Genomic DNA, 14,664 nt, shown 5'->3' with positions numbered 1-14,664 from the left:
GAAAAGGACAAGGAAAGAAAAAAAGAAAACAAGAAATTGAAAAAATATTAAACAAAAAAAAAAGAAAAGAAAAGGAGACAATCGTGAAATGATCTCTTTCTCTTTTCCTTCTCTCTCTCTCTCTCTCTCTCTCTCTCTCTCTGTTCCTTGTCTTTTTTTTATTTTTATATATATATTTTTCTTTTTTTTTTTTTACGAGAACAACGACGAAGAAGGGAAGAAAGTGAGAGTCAGTCCAGTGACCTTGATATCATCGAAGAGAAAAAGAAAGAGTTAAAAATCTTCGCGTTGACTTAAAACAGGAGCGAAACAATTCCGTGGCTCTATAGCCTCGAGCATCGTTTCTCTTTCCTCCATGTCGATGTTTATCGTTTAGCAGAGGAAAAGAGGAAGAGAGAGAGAGAGAGAGAGAGAGAGAGAGAGGTAGAAAGATTCGAGCGTTTCCATCGAAATATTATTTCGAATAACGATCTTTCCTTCGCTCTGGAATAATCCTTCGTTAGTACGGCAAAAGTCCGGGTAACGAAAGCGCGATGCTTTCGGTTGAATAGAAGGAAATTCAATACGAACTTTTCCCCTTTTCTTTCCTTTCCTTTCCTTTCCTTTCCGTTCCTTTTCTCTTCTCTTTTCTTCTCTTCTCTTCACTTCTTTACTTTTCTTTTCTTTTCATTTCCATTCTCTTTCTTTTATTTTCTTTTTTTCACGATAGCCTCGTTAGACCAAAAACGTGTGCCACGCACTTGACGGCTTTCGCGCTCCGTTGCGCCAACTACGTCTGAGATCTTTCGTTCTCTCTACGTTTCATCCTCGAGATAAGAGAGAGAGAGAGAAAGAGAGAAAGAGAGAAAGAGAGAGAGAGAGAGAGAGAGAGAGAGAGAGAGAGAATGAAGGAGAAAGGAAGGAAAGATCATTTCAATGGGGCTACGTCTCTAACGTAAGCATACGACAACGACGAGTCTATCTCTCTCTCTCTCTCTCTCTTTCTCTCTCTCTCTTTCTCTCTTTCTCTTTCTCTCTATCTTTCTCTCTCTTCTCTCTATCTCTCTTTTTCTCAAGTAGCTAACTACACTAGAACGTTCGAGTTAAAACAAACTCGCGATCGCAAGAGATACCCTTTGTGAGAGATAGTCTCTGAATTTGTTTTACAAGAGAGAAAGAGAAAGAAAGAGAGAGAGAGAGAGAGAGAGAGAGGGAGAGAGAGAGTGAGTGCTTTGTCAGGATGCAATCAATTTTCCTCGCTCTTATCAACGAGCAATACTATCCACGTACAACAAAGAAAACACGTATACGGTAGAATCGTGGAAGAGTTTCGATTGTCTCAAGACGAATCAAGGGAAAAAGAATGTCGAGAAAGATAGAAGTAAGTACGTCGTCGTTGTCGTTGTAGTCGACAAGAAATAAAAGATAAATCTGCAGTCATCGCTGTCGGATTCGTCGCTTAAAAAGGGGGCGGGGTTCGAGTGTTACCCCCACTTTTAGCCATTCTAGAGTCCACTCCACCCCGTTCCACGAGGTGCACTCGAAGCGGTGTATTCTTAGGTCAGGAAAACTCAAGTAGGCTCGCTTCGGAAGTCGATCGATCGATGAAGATCTTGTGTCGCCTCTTCTACTTCATCTCTCTCTCTCTCTCTCTCTCTTTCTCTCTTTTTCTTTTCTTTTTGGTATCATTCGACGAAGTAGTCTCCGGCGTAGTCACGAACGAAGTAACATCGTATACACACAAGGAAAATCTTTACTAGAGGATAAGAAAAGGTAAGAGAAAATAAGAGCCCTTCTACGTCTCGTTGTAGAACCGGAGTGCAATGACTCGACTCGAGACTCCACTCGCCGTTTCCGTTTTACACCGGAGCCGAGAGAACAGGGACTTTGGCTGATAAGCAATTTGCTCGAACCTTTCCTATTTAGCTCTTACCAAGGAAATGATTCTCTTAGGTGAGGTAGACAGGTAGAGATAGGCACCGAATACGAAAATTTGCCTACGCGGACTACCCTCGATGGGAAATCGGACGGACGGTAGTTAAGGGGTAAGCCAATGATCCGTAGAGAAGGGCGAGCACGAATCGAGTGAGACTAGGAAGGCTTCGAGTGTTCCCACGAACAATAACGGGGGAACTATCCCTACCGCGGAGTAATGGTTAATAGGCGAGATATATTTCCTTCTATAGATACCTAATCCTCCGAACTATGTAGATTCGCTCCAATTCGACCGAGGAGATTTTAGTTCGAGGACAAGTATCAAAGTCCCTATTGAATATTTGTTGCTTCCTCGATGATATGCTTGATCGCTCAAGTATCCCGAGTTTATTCGATCTCTCCGATTAGATTAGCCCTTTTATAGCTCTAAAAAGATCTAATCTAGTGAAAATCAAACTGCTGCCTTTTATCGTGACGATCATGATAGGTAGAGACAGTTGTGTGTTCACACACACACACACACAAATATATACACATATATATTACATATATATATATATATATCATATATACGTATATATATATATATATATATATATATATATATATATATATCAATATAACATCTAAACGACTTTCTCGGTTGGAAGATCTTAAAACGATTACCACGAAAGATCCGAACTGTAATAACCCAAATGGTTATAACATTGGAATAGGTACCTGTAGGTCAGTAAAATTAGAACTTTGAAACTATCTTTCGAAGGTCGATCGATCGATCGTATCTTTCTCTACGCGCGTTGCCCCATCTTTCTGATATAATTTGGAAAGAGAGAAAGAGAGAGAGAGAGAGAGAGAGAGAGAGAGAAAGAGATAGAAAGGTACGTTTTAAAAACGATTGGAGCAGCAGGAGCAAGTAGGACGACCTCCCCCGGTTAAGGATCCTTCGACGAAACCTCTTCGTCGTTCAACGAGGAGGAAGAAGAGGCTACGCGTACGATCGATTCGGAGAAACGAGAAAGGAAGGAAGGAAGGAAGGAAGGAAGGAAGGAAGGAAGGAAGGAAGGTAGGTAGGTAGGTAGGTCCTTGCGTTCTCACCACGCGACTTTACTACTTTCCAGATGCGAATGAGAAGTGGAAAAACATGGAATCGGAAGAAAACGAAGAGAGATAGAATGGATGATAGATAGACAGATAGATAGATAAGAGGAAAAAAAACGTGTTTGTTCGTAGTGACGCACGCGCGTACACTCACATTGTCTCTCGTTCTCTTTCTCTCGTTCACGAAAAAAAAACGCGGTCACACGAGGTAGAAAAAGAGAGAGCGAGAGAAAGATTGAGAAAGACGAAATCGTTGCTGCGACGATCGCGTTAATTTTGTGAAAGTTAACGTACAGTAGAAAGTGACGGCGATGGGTCAGACGAATAGCTGACCTGTCATCGGGTCACACTCCTTTTTAGTCTAGAAAATATATCCTCCATCCCTCCCTCTCTCTCTCTCTCTCGCTCTTTCTCTCTCTCTCTCTTTCTCTCTCTCTCTTTTTTTCTTTCTTTCTTTATCTCTTTCTTTGTGACGTTAGAGAATATCTATCTCGCGCGCACGGCCCCGAGGATCGAAGAATCCACACGGACGAGTCACGAGGACGAGTCTAGGGAGATAAGAGAGGAAGGTGCGAAAGGGTACGGCGCTCGAATCGATCGCGGAAAACGCGTGCCGCCGCGGCGACTCTGCTGCTCACGGCCCGAAACTTCCTCGGTACGATAACCCGGAGTGCTCCTGCTGCTGGAGATCAATAAACGCCGATCATCGCGAAGGAATTTCTTTATGATATACAAAATGAATGATTGAATGAACGAACGAATGAATGAATGAATTAATGAGATAAATGAAGGGATAAAGAGAGATTGCGAAATGGAAAGAGAGAGAGAGAGAGAGAGAGAGAGAGAGAGAGAGAAAGCGAAATAGAAAGACGTATGGAGACAAAAAAATCTTGACAAATTTCTCTCCCTCTCTCTCTCTCTCTCTCTCGCTTCTATTTCTCTCGCCAAAAGGGAATAATATACGTGTCTTTTTTTGAACGATACTGACCGAGTAAAAGTAGGAGCAGTCGTCTCCGTCTTCCTTGAATTTCCTTGTCCTCGAACCCAATGGCACCCTTTCTTTACTTGTCCTCCACCTCCACCGTGTTCGTTCCCTCCTTCAGAGCAGAGCCAGCACACACCACTCTCAGCCGCTTCGGCACGGAGCGAAGCGGCACGGCACTAGGACGCGAGAAAGAGACAGAGAGAAGGACGAGAGAGAAAGAGAAACACAGAGAGAGAGAGAGAGAGAGAACAAGCGAGAGAGAAAGAGAAAGAGAGAAAAAGAGAAAAAGAATGATAGGGGAAAGAAAGAACGGAATATATAGATGGATAAAATCGAATGAACGAACGAGACGAAACACGTATTACGTTCGCGTAGCTTGATAGGAAGATGTCCGATAATAATCGCACTAGTGATAATCGTGAACGAAGATGCAAAGATAGACAGAGAGATAGATAGATAGATAGATAGATAGAGAGAGAGAGAGAGAGAGAGAGAGAGAGAGAGAGGAGTGAATGAGAGCGAGAGAAATGAGAGCCAGAAGAGTCCTTCCTTCCTTCCTTCCTTTCGTACGATTCGTTCGTCCGTATCGTCCGTTAGTTCGTTCGTCCGTACGTTCGTTTGTTCGTTCGTTCGTAAGTTCGTAAGTTCGTAAGTTCGTAAGTTCGTTCGTTCCTCTCCGTCGTCCAGGTACGACGGAGCTAACGACGCCGCGCGCGGCCGAGTGCCTCCTACGTAGGCGCGCGCGGCGCCTCTCCGTGAGCGTCGCGCCGCCGACGACGTCGACGACGACGGCGCCGACGCCGAGACTCCACATAGAGTCTAGTCCAGTCGGGAAGGGTCGCGGGCCCCTGGCCCAACCCTTCTTCTTCTTTTTCATCTTCTTCTTCCTCTTCTTCTTCTTCTTCTTCCTCTTCCTCCTCCTCCTTCTCTTCTTCTTCCTTCTACTCTTCCTCTTTCCCTTTCTCTTTCCCCTCCTTCCTACTTCCTCTTCTATTTCTACTTTTGATATTTTTCCTTCTATCTTTTATCCTTTTTCTTCTCTATTCACGGACAAATAATTCTTTTTTTCTTTTTTTTTTTTCTAAAGAAAATACTACTAATCACTTTCTAGCGAGAAGCAAGGTTGATGCTAGTGCTTGCCAAATGACAAATTTTTATCTCTTTCTTTTTCTCTCTCTCTCTCTCTCTCTCTATTTATCTATCTCTATTTATCTATCTATCTATCTATCTATCTTTCTTTTTTTATTTCTTTTACGTTCGTCAGTCTCTCCGTTAGTAGCCTCACGAGTGGAGATTCTTGTTACGCATGCGCATTCCCTCTCTCTGTCTCTCTCTCTTCACCCGACGAACCCCTTCGTATTCCTTCCACCTTCGACTTTCCCTCTCCTTCTCCTTCTCCTTTTCCTCCTCCTCCTCCTCCTCCTCCTCCTCCTCCTCCTCCTCCACCTGACGAACACGAAGGCACGTCGATGTGTCCGGAGGCAAAGGACTAGGTCTTTCGCGCCCTCCATGCGGTCCTCGAGAACGTCCTCTCGAGGTCGACCACGAATGTTCCCAGCACTTCTTCAGTCCACTATCAGAGAGGATGGATATGCTACAAAAGGGAAGGGAAAATAAAAGCACTTCTCTTTTCTTCCTCTTCTTCTTCTTCCTCTTCTTCTTCTTCCTCTCTTTCACTGCCTACCTATCTCTATTCAACTACCTGTCTACCTACCTACCTACCTAACCTACCTATCCACCTACCTACCTACGTGGATCTCGAGAGATCGATGACCCTCGTTCGTTACCCTTCGGAAAATGTTTCCTACCGTATACTCGTTCGAGTCCTCGACGTTTCGTTTTTGTCAAGTCAGAGAATCCCTCTCTCTTTCGCTCTCCCTCTCTTTCTATCTCTCTGTCTCTGTCTCTTTTTTTTTATCTTTCTCTACCATTTATACCCTCGTTCGAACTCGTTCGAGCAGTGTGGGTGACGCTTAAAGGCGAAATTGGCCGTAATTACTGTTATCGGCGAGAAGACGTATGCGTCGTTATACCTTCCTCCTAGGCCACGTCGACACGCGTTGCGCACGCGCCCTCGACGTATCCTTTTTCCTCCTACCGACCTTCCCTCCCTCCCGCCCTTCCTACTACCCACCCTCCCTCCTTCTATCCTTCTCTTTCTCTTGGTCGCACCATCGCGATCTATTACGTGTACCTAACTCCTCCCCTCGTCTCCTATCTTTCTCCTTCTCTTCCTCTCTTCACCCCCATCTCACTCTCTCTGTCTTTATTCTTCTACTGATCTTTTTCTCTTTCTCTTTATCTTAGTGTACGTCGATGTACGTTTCCCATGAAAGAAGAAAAGAGAAATACAGAGGAAGAGGAGAGAGAGAGAGAGAAAAATATATATATATATATAGAGAGAGAGAGAAAGAGCTAGAGAGAGAGAGAGAGGGAGAAAGAGAAAAAGAAAAAAAGAAGAGCGAACAATATAAAGAGAAAGAGAGAACGCAAGCGTTCACGTTTGTCCGGGTTAAAGGTCAACTCAGAACACCATTCACGCCCTTTTCTTCTACTTCGTATCATCCTTCCGTCCTTTCTTTGCCACGCACTATGAAAGAAGAAATAAAAGGAAAGAGGAGGCAAAGAGAAAGACAGAGAGAAAGAGATAAAGAGATGGACGAAATTCTAGAGAAAAAGAAATAGAAACGAATCCGAATAACGGTGGTTATTCCTTTATATATCCTTTTTTCCTTTCTAACGATATCGCGCACACCAAAGGGGTAGGTAACTTCGGATGATCTCCGACAAAATTACGTCTTGGGAAAAGAGAGAAAGCGCCGAAATTACGGTCTCGATCCTTCCTGTTGGCGTTTCGAGGACGTGCCGCGGCACGTGACCAGCTAGGATCTCGCGCGGATATACCGAAAAGCTCCTGACTGGTCGACTACGCGGAGGCGCTTATCGATTTTCAAAGCGGCATTGCCCCAAACGCTGCTTTCCAGGCCTCGCGCTGCTGCTACCTCTGTCTCTCTCTGTCTCTCTCTCTCTCTTTCTCTCCCTCTCTTCCTTTCTCTCTCTCTCTCTCTCTCTCTCTCTCTCTCTCTCTGTCTCTCTCTATCTATCTATCTCTCTCTCGTTCGCTTGCTCGCTTACTCTCTGTAGATGTAGGTATGTATGTGTATGTAATATGTATGTGTACAGAGTAAGGGCGGGAAAGAGGATAGGAGGATGCGAGGGGAAACCAGAGAGAGAGAGAGAGAGAGAGAGGAAGAGAGAAAGAGACCGAAACTGGAACTTCGACCGTCTCTCGGACCATCGCCGGTGGAACTCGATGCTATGCATGCGAATGTCTATGCACGCGCCTGCAACTGATTGCTAGGTCGTTCGTTTCGTCATTCCTACGGCAGGAATATTGAATACGCGACGAAACTCGCGTTTCTCTCGACTCCGACGCTCGCTCCTCCGATTTTCTAGGATATCCGGTTAAGGGGATGTACCCCATCTATCTATTTCTATCTTTATCTCTATCTCTATCTCTATATCTATATCTATCTTTATCTGACATAGTACCACTCACATTTATCCGCAGAAAGTGTAAGTTTACTCGTCCTTTCGCACGATCGACATAAACCGACCGTTTTCTCTTCTTCTTCTTCTTCTTCTTCTTTTTTTATTTTTTCCCTTTCTCCCCCCTCCCTCCCATCCTTCCACGTCCTTCTTCCGTCTTTTATTCTTTCCTCTTTTCTCTCTCTCTCTCTCTCTCTCTCTGTCTCTCTTCTTTCTGTTCTTTTTTCTTCTTCTCTGTTTTTTTCTCTCCCTTTTAATTTGAACAAATTCGTCGAATTTGCCTAACGCGTCGTCGATTTTCAATGCATATACTATTCGCCAGTTACGATCGAAGAAGGCAAGGACGTCGATTTGGAGCTTCGCTAATTGGTCCCAGCGGGCGGACTCGACGGAAGAGGAGATTGAGTTCGAAAGAGTGAAAGGAGTAAAAGAGATAGACAGACAGAGAGGAAAACGAAGATAGGGAGAAAAGGAGAGAGATAGAGAGAGAGAAAGAGAGAGAGGTGAAATATAGATAGATAGAAAAAGAGAGAGAGAGAGAGAGAGAGAGAGAGAGAGACAGACAGAGAGAGAAAGAGAGAGAGAGAGAGAGAGAGAGAGAGAAGGTCGAGGCTCAATTGTCTCTTTTTTTCCGGGAGACGAACGATCCAAGTTAACTTTCGAATGGGACGAGTGTTCGATTAGCGTTAGAACGACGTGTGTCGTTCGAGGCTCGCGTCTCTCGTGCGAAACGACGATTGATCCCGATCACGTCGGATTCCATTCCGTATCCCAAATCCTTCGGAGGCCTTCCGCCAAGAGAGATACGAATAGATAGATATAAGAAGATCTTCTGCCAAGCGGTTTCTATGTAAATTCAATGTCTCGCGAGCATGGAATTTGGAAATTCTTTGGCCAAAAAGCCATTACGAGGAACGTCCCGTTTCAAGACTTTATTCGATATAAATATCTATACATTCTTACACAGCTTAACTTAGTAAAGAAAGAGAGAGAGAGAGAGAGAGAGAGAGAGAGAGAGAGAAACGACAACGACGACTTTAATATACGTAGCTCGCGCGAGTTGTTCGCCATGTAGAATTATCCAGAAAATTATGGATCGCATTACCCAAAGAGAGAGAAAGAGAGACTAAACGCGAGCACGTTCCTTTAACCTTTCCTAACCATTTTAAAACAAAACACTGTAGGCTCTATTAAACCGATGAATCCATTTGCTTAAGTAGTTCTCTCAACTTAATCGTACAGTGAAACTCGCTACGTCTCGAACAACTTGCTACCTACCTATCTACCTACCTATCTACCCACCTATCTACCTACCTATCTACATACCTACCTACTTACCTTTCTACCTAGTTATATCTACCTTTCTACCTAGCTACGTACTTACATAGTACATTCGTTGTACGCATTATAGTAACAAAGTAGCTTGATTAAGACCCGGTTAATATAGCAGTTGCCGAATTGCAAGACAGAAATTTTCTCCGATCTCCCCCGCCCCGACTCTCCCCGTCCCATTTTGCCACAACTGCCTTTCGCGCACAGTTTATACATTCGTAGGAAGAACGAAATATATTTATATATATATATATATATATATATATATATATATATATATATTTATGTATTTATAACGTTAACGTAAGTAGTACGAACGTAGAGTACGAAACGTAGATAAAAATCGCTAATTGATTATGGAAAAACACATGATTCTCATTTGGAACGAATTTATGTATATTCGATATTCATGATGACACGCGGTTACGCATTACATTTTCTTATGTATTATAAATACGCATTTTCCGTAGATAAATTTTTAATATAATCCTGCTTTTCGAGCGTCGATTACGGCTCGACGACAGCGTAATAACTTTGTGAGTTTCGATATACCTACCTATCCACTTACCTACCTACCATTACTGATCCTCTCTTTCTCTCTCTCTCTCTCTCTCTCTCTCTCTCTCTCTCTCTCTCTCTCTCTCTGTCTCTCCCCTCATAGAAAAAGGAGAAGCCTTTAATCCACCGAACTAGCCCAATGAAATATACATGAGTCATGAGAATATATATGAACGAGGAAAGAGAGACAGAGATAGATAGATAGATAGATAGACAGATAGAGAGAGAAAGAGAGAGAGAGAGAGAGAGAGAGAGAGAGGGAGATAGATAGCATCTGTGTTACGAGATATATTCCCTAATCACGGTAAATCATAAGCTCGACGAAGTGACGAATTCGAGCTCTATTATCCGATCGTTAGCTATTAGGTATTCACTCGGTGGCGCCATAGCTCGTTTCGTTTTAATCGAAGAATAGGTAAGATAAAGTGGTAAGATGGTTGTCCACGATTAGAAGGTAAGATAAAGTGGTAAGACGAGTGTCCACGTTAATAGTATATATGAATGAAGGAACGAACGAACGAAGGAACGAACGTACAAATGAACGGAAGTACATTAGCTATCGGAATCTGTTCTTAGATATCTATTCCAGATCTAATAGATATCAAAGAATTATTACAGACGAATTAATTGATTTAATTATCTCATCTGTCAGACGATTTAACGATTCCACGGGACGTTCCAGTATGTCAGTTACGTCGTTTATTTGTAGAAACGATGTCTGACGACATTAATTCGACAGATGTCCAGATATTAAAGATTTAAGATCTCGTCTTAGATCTCTCTCTCTCTCTCTCTCTTTCTCTCTAAGTCTAGCTTATACCTTTTTCGGTAGAATAATACCAGAACGCTTAAGACAGACGGCGTCTATTGAATTAATACTTACATCTACTAGGATGTCGTACAACGAGAAGGATCAGAACGAGAGGGATATCCGATGAATATGGATTATCGATGTCGGAGGCTTATCGTTAGTCACTTTCAATTGGAATAAAAAAGATGAAAAAGCGGGGAAAAGCGATCCAAGATGAGTAGGTTCGAGATTACGAAAAGAAAGAGAGAGAGAGAGAGAGAGAGTATTACGTTATGTAAGACAAAGAAAGAGAAGAGATAGATAGAGAGATGGGGGGAGAGAGAGAGAGAGCGAGAAAGAAAGAGAGGAATAGAAAGAAACTCTTTCTCCATCTCGCTTCAAAGGGTTATTTGGAAAATGCAAGAGTATGCTGCTACTGCTTAGGTCGACTTTCGAGCGATGCATATTGAATCCACGAGGGAACACTCTCTTATGTTTGCTTTATTTCTTTCTCTTCCTAAAATGTGCACGCTCGTTGAGATTCGACGATGGAATCCAAGCGAATACAGATTATCGACGGGGAAGTGAGACAGATAGAATGTATCGTCGCACGCATACATCGTTATACGTTAGATACAGATAGAGATAGCTGGTAGGAGAGTTACGGTTAATCGATTACGAATCGCTCGGGTGAGTGAAAGAGGATTGACGGGGGGGGGGGGGGAAAGACGGGAAGGAAAGGATGGAGGAAAAGAATGAAAGGAAGGGAAGAAAGGAAGAAAGAAAAACCAAAAGAAAGAAAGAAAGAAAGAATTCGCGGACTTTTAGCGAGAGAGAAAATATCGTTGATGCTAGTTGGAGATGGTTTTCTATACTCTAAAGAAAGAGAAAAAGAAAAAGAGAGAGAGAGAGAAATAAAGAGAGCTAAATGATAGAAAGAAGATGAAAACAGGGAGAGAGATACCTAGCTTTCTCTCTCTTTCTCTTTTTCTAGAGAGAGAGAGAGAGAGAGAGAGTCTCGACATCTATTCGTGGCATGACGCCACGTGGTATGCCGATGGTATGAATCCAAATGTCTGTGCACGCGCCTGCAACTGATTGCCCTGCTAGATCTGGAATATCGAATCGGCAGACGTACCTTACCAACCTAACTTATGTTTGCTTTATTCCTTCCGGATCGGTCCCTCGAATCGTGGTAATCCAATGATTATAGCTTACCGATCCTGTAGACTTAATCGATCGCTTTCGCCGAGACGTATTTGCATCCTATGAGAGGAAATGGAAGAAGACGGGGATCTTTGAAATACGAGCCAGCTATTTTAACGCGTAAGATAAAGCTGCGCGTCCCGATAAGAAACCCCCCATACGAAATAAAAATCTCGCCGATTTCAACGTATCCACGACGTATTTTATAACCACCAATATTGAACCTCTTTTAACCCCTCTAACCTCTTCACCCTCTAGCATCAACGGTCCATCTTCTAACCTTCTCTTTCCTACTACTTCTTCTTCTTCTTCTTCTTCTTCTTCTTCTTCTTCTTTTTCCACTTTCATTCTCGGAACTTCGAAGCGACGTTCATCGCTTTATACGTTTCTTTTACGATCGGCAAATGTCAGAGCACAGGACGAACGATTGGGGATGAGTAGGCAGATCGGTTAGGTGCAGAACCTTTGGATTTAGATTTGCATTAATAAACCGATCGTTCGTCGTTTCAACGATCTTCACGATCTTCATGGATGATCGTCATCGTCGTCGTAATCCATTAAAAGTCTTACGACTATTCGAAATATACGACGTGACAGACGAATCAAAGCTGTATATATATATATATATATATACTTCTTTTACTATAACGATATCCATGTGTAATTCCATTTCGTTTGATGGAAATTTAACGCTTATATATGCTTCTGAATATAACAAAGATCTATGTATTCGTAAGTACTCTCCTCCTAACGGTAGGAGTCCAGATATCGGTAAGAAAAAGTTTTTAAAGGTTTTATAGATACCCATTTCTTCTCGCGAACCGAGACGGAAGTGAGATCGACGATCGATCTATCCTTTCCTCCTTCCAGCCCTCACCTCAACGCCCATCGTTCGAAAACTTGCCGTAGGGGTTAGAAAGAACGTACTCCGGGTTCTACCGTTCACTACACTTTTTACCCGAGCGTAGAAGGAGAAACGACGGATGGATAGATGGACGGACGAACGGACGGACGGACGGATGGACGGATGGACGGACGGACGGAAACGGGGACGAGAACGGGTGACGGGGAATGGTAGAACGGTCCAGGGAATTTATACCTAGGCGAGCGATAAGAGGATGTGTGAAAGGCTTCAATGGACCGAATAGTTTTTTCACGGCTATCTCGAGGTTGTCTAGATGTTTCTGTCCAAGAAATTATCTGGGTCGATCTTCCGGTGCTTATTCCATTGAATAATAAATATAGGTCAGTGCGTCGATGTCCGAAGTTTTCTTCTTCATCTTCTTCTTCTTCTTCTTCTTCTTTTTGTTCTCTTTTTTTTCTTTTTTTTTTTCTTCATCTTTCTCCTCGTCTTTTTTTTTTTTCATCTTTTTTCTTCCTTTTGTTTATTTTTGTTTACTGTTAAAATAACGAATCGAGCGTTCTCTCTCGTTTCTTTGTTTCTTTTTTTCTCTTCTTCTTTTTTTTTTTCTTTTTTTTTTTTTTTTTTCATTATTTCTTTTCCCCTCCTCCTTCTCTTTCTTTCTCCTTTTATTTTTAACGAAGATAAACGGAATATCGCAAGTAATTTTATCGCCGATAAAATTCAATTCGTCTTTACGAACTTTCTTCTCGTTCGAGAGAGAGAGAGAGAGAGAGAGAGAGAGAGAGAGAGAAAGGAGAGACGAAAGAGGAAAAAGAGAAAAAAAAAATAAATAAAAGAAAAAAAGAAAAGAAAGAGGAAAAAGGTACGACGATCGCGGAGAGACTTCGTCTACGACGATATTTACTCGACCAAAAACATTCAACCAAAGGAAATGATACTCGTTGGATGTTGGATGGAAATGGAATTGAAATACTTATTTTTTGTTCTCTCCCTCTCTCTCTCTCTTTTCGTGTTATTCCTAAGATTATCAGGACATTTTCCTGGCGGGTCTTTCGCGCTCTATTTCCCCGCGGTTGGAAACTTTTTCTTTCCTTCGTACGACAAAGTTCTCGGTGATCCAGGCGTGCGAGTCCGTCGTCTAAGGCGAGAAGTCTAAAGCAACTCGTATCGAATAGGTGGTATATGTCGGCCCACCTCATTCTCAGAACTCAGAAACATAAGGTGGCATAGTCAAGATAAAGAAGAAGAAGGAAAAGGCGAAAGAGAGAGAGAAAAGAAAAAGACAAAAAAATATAAAGAAATAGAGAGAAAAAAGAAGAAAGAGAAGAAGAGAGAGAGAGAGGGAGAGAGAGAGAGAGAGAGAGAGAGAGAGAAAGAGAGAGAGAGAGTAATCGGGGGTTGTGAGGGAGTAATAAAGGCGGGTCCTCGTAAAATGTCGTAGGAGAGCAAAAAAGGATTATTACCTTAGAGGCAATATCGTAGCGATGTAGAAGCGATGTAACGACAGCGGATTATTACAAGGGTGCTGCTGCTGGTCCCCGGTGTCCTTGGGCACCTCCTTCCGCTCGTTAAAATTACATCGTCCTGTATACACGCCACTCGCATTCTCGTTTGGCATTTCTTCTTACCGGCTTGTGATATCATTCTCTTTAAAAGGGGAGAGAATATCGTTGTTCCAACTTTATATATATATATATATATATATATATATATATATATATATACATATATATATACATACACACATACATATAAAGCATGACATATATATATATATACCGTGGCATGCGAGGCACAAATTCTTACGAACAATCCGTTTATAAAGCTTTGCCGGTCGACTGCAAACGGCTACTTGCCAAAATTTTTCCTTCTAATCGAACGCAAGCAAGATATCGGTTCTTTGATATACAATCGACAAGAAGAAGCCAGTAAAAGAAGAGCTTTTCGTGATCGTCTCTTTTACAGATACATACATACATACGTACATACGTACATGCATACATACATAGATACATACAATACATAAGTTATACATTCGGATACGAGATCAACCGAGATATTATACATATATATATATATATATATATATATATATATATATATATATATACTAGCACACACATATATACATAATTCCATCGATAAAAGCTCTTTTTAAGATAGATACGTTTCGCGCGAGTCCACGTCACGATACGATACGATACGCCCCCGTGGGAAGCACATTCGATCGTATTTATGAGAGCTGCTGCTTTCGTACGTTGGCCACCACAAATAGAATGACGTATTAAATCGATGCTCTCTCCGCAAACTACTGATCGTTTATAACACTACAACCCCCGGCTATTTCTTTGCAATCTTCCTCTATTT

At 42.2% G+C, this 14,664-nt stretch overlaps 1 protein-coding gene across 2 annotated transcripts in view; it reads right to left on the bottom strand.

Moving 5' to 3' along the window:
* Positions 1–5,397, bottom strand: part of LOC124427185 (carbonic anhydrase-related protein 10) — a 17,656-nt gene extending 12,259 nt beyond the window's left edge. Inside the window, exon 1 of one of the 2 annotated variants that reach the window (XM_046969792.1) lies at positions 4,001–5,397. The gene's annotated coding sequence lies outside the window, so the exon portion shown is untranslated. Of the gene's footprint in view, positions 1–1,912; positions 1,932–4,000 lie in introns of those variants that run through there. The other variant, XM_046969793.1, reaches the window with a different exon arrangement.
* Positions 5,398–14,664: the final 9,267 nt, after the last annotated feature.

The sequence above is a fragment of the Vespa crabro genome, chromosome 9 (assembly GCF_910589235.1).
Source record: "Vespa crabro chromosome 9, iyVesCrab1.2, whole genome shotgun sequence".
In the NCBI taxonomy this organism is placed as follows: Eukaryota; Metazoa; Arthropoda; class Insecta; order Hymenoptera; family Vespidae; genus Vespa; species Vespa crabro.
This window is presented reverse-complemented; position numbering and strand designations above follow the sequence as displayed.